Source organism: Lissotriton vulgaris, chromosome 5 (genome assembly GCF_964263255.1).
Source record: "Lissotriton vulgaris chromosome 5, aLisVul1.2, whole genome shotgun sequence".
Classification (NCBI taxonomy): domain Eukaryota; kingdom Metazoa; phylum Chordata; class Amphibia; order Caudata; family Salamandridae; genus Lissotriton; species Lissotriton vulgaris.
The window spans coordinates 268,995,371-268,998,115 of record NC_141693.1 but is presented as its reverse complement, the minus strand read 5'-3'; the positions used below and the strand labels follow the sequence as shown (position 1 = coordinate 268,998,115).

Here is a 2,745-nt window from a genome sequence, read left to right as displayed (position 1 = left end):
AGATAGACACGCAATTAACTCAATCGTAACAAGAATAGGTACATACAAAGATAATTATAACAACAATGTTTTTAATCACTAAGTGTATTACATAAGATTCATTCATAAAAAGGAGTACATATTAAATCACATATAATGCCCCTAAAAGAATGAAGTAGGGAAGGGTAGTGCTGGAATAGTGAAAGTATAGAAACTAAGACAAAAGGTCACTAAGACCAAAATGCAGCAGAAATTGTAAAAAATTGACACAATGGAACAATTAGTTAATCAATTAATTTAAACAATCATGCCTCAAATGAAATCACGAATGATAAATGATGGAGGAGGCTGAACACAAGAGGAAGTGTCAACGTTTCGACCCAGATGAATGCAGGCGTGGTATAAACCTTGCTAGAGGGTCTTCATCAAGACAGGGGTTGCGGGAGGTGGGGCAATGGATCTGTGTAAAAAATTAAAAATTAATTTTACTGAGGGTCACAAGGGATCCCACAGAACTTAAATAGATAAAAGGCCAGGGAGGGAACATGCTCATAAATAGCGAAAGGAATACATCATTGGTAGCAGAAGCAATATCTTTTGAGGCCAGGTGATAGGAAAATGCACAGTCGATCTTTAGTCATTAAGACTCACTGGATGACAAACTCTGTATATAGGTAGTTAATACAGGGTATACTTGTCCGGGACACAGGCTCAAGTATGAGACAAAGAAGGGGTCCAGGAGGATGTAAATATACAATAGATCCGTACACAAGCCTACCTTAAATAGATACTGTAATGTGATAGGTCTGGTTCCACTCAGGTAGACTCTTGGAGATACGGAAGGGAGGTTATTTCTAAAAAGTCAAGAATGTTTTAAAAAGGAGTTATATTTCAGTGTAGACCTCATAACAAGTAACTGATGTAGGGCTCGCTGGTAACAGTAGTTGAAATAACGAAAGTAAATGCATACATCTGTAACCAAATTGAAACATGTATATCTAGTTTACAAATGCCAGTGTTTTTAAAGGGTTAAGGGCTATCACGCTTGATTGATACATGATCAAAGATCAAACCAGCAGAAGGATGAAAGCTCACCATCCACGGTTAGCTGCTCAACAGTTGCACCTCATACGGGTGCTTAAAATATCAACAGAGTGCAAAATTACCATCACTTGCGCGTAAAATAGGCATACCTGTCAATGAGATTGCCGATGACAATAGGGGCTGTCGAACAGTAGGTAGAAAATCAGAGTGTAGATTCTATAAGGTAGCAAGATGATATATTACGACCCACGCTTCAAAACACAACAGGCTAATATGGGCGCTTACGAATTAACATACCTGCCGAGGGCAAGATTATAGCAGAAAAGGAGAGGTTCAACTGCAATTATACAATAAAAGGCGTGCGTGGGTCATCGCTGAATCATGTGTTGGGGCGGTCCTCGTCGCTTCAACAAAGCAGAATCTATGAAAATAGCTGGACAGTATGTTAATGTTTTGGTCCCCACATTGGTAAAGTCGTGTATACTGTGTTCAAGGTAACATACCTAGGGTGGTATAACAACACAATTACACCGCTAGTGCGCCTTCAAATTGACATACCTGCCGATGGCAGAACTGCAGCAGAGAAAAGGGGGGGGGGGTTCAGCTGTCTTATTTGGATGTGGACGAGTGGAGGTCACCGCTTAATTATGTGTAATGGCGGTCCTCGTCAGCCCCACAAGGCAGAATCTATGAGGGTAGCAGGACAGTGTATTAATATTAATCAACACATTGGTAGAAGGCCACTCAAACTTTGTTAATGTTAACGTACCTAACAGGGGCAAGAATGCCACAGCGCGTGGGGATTCAGTCACAGTCGTGGTACACGCTGAAACCCGCTGGTATATTACGCGGTTCGAACTTCATAAACAGTCAAAGGGACGTGGTCTGAAAAGAGCAAATTGTTGGTGCCTCGTCAGTAAAAAAGGATGGAACGCTAGTGACACATAGTAGATAGAGTCCACAAAAAACGTACTGTGTAAATGGAAACGTCATGGACTAGTTGAGAGATCCTAATCGACAACGCTCATCGCTGGTCTCAGACGGCAATAACTGCTAGAGCTACCTCCTATAGAGTTCCGATCACGTGACCTAAAACAGTCATGGTCACAAAAAGGGGACCAGTCAAAAAAGCGAAGGAATCTCTGTTATTACCAACTCCGGTATATAGTTTGATGGGAATAATAGCACTAATGCTTCCTGATTTACAATATCTAAAAGCAGAAGAGTTAAAAAGGGGGAGACGGTGCATGTAGTCTCGATCAATCAAACTACCTCTAATGTAACCCAGCGTGTTGCTCATGGAATTGTTATATAGATAGATATTGTTCGGGAGACAGAATCAAAACATTTATCTGCATGCGCTATAATCGGGGTGGACAATTACCTGATAGCTTACAATTTGGACACATAATTGATATATAGTGTGTTGCTCATGGAATTGGTATATAGATAGATATTATTCAGGAGACAGAATCAGAACATTTGTCTGCATTAGCTATAATAGGGGTGGACAATAACCTTATAGCTTACATATTGGACACATAATTAATATATAGTATCATAGACATTGCGGCGTACCTATCGAGCATGATGGTAAAGGCCGTCACTGCAGGAAAATTATTATTATGAATTCAAAAAAGTTGGTACAGGTAACACTGCAATGTAACAGCCAGCATTTATATTTACAGATTGGCCATTTGCGCAAAAGTGCTCTCAGTTTCA

General features: G+C 40.2%; 1 long non-coding RNA gene across 1 annotated transcript; it reads right to left on the bottom strand.

The window, feature by feature from the left end:
• Positions 1-203: 203 nt before the first annotated feature.
• LOC147710668 (uncharacterized) lies at positions 204-1,431 on the bottom strand. Its single transcript, XR_015295645.1, has 4 exons — positions 1,321-1,431; positions 1,173-1,239; positions 758-833; positions 204-439 (listed from the first exon to the last, which is right to left on the bottom strand). It is a non-coding gene; the product is annotated as an uncharacterized LOC147710668 (long non-coding RNA).
• Positions 1,432-2,745: the final 1,314 nt, after the last annotated feature.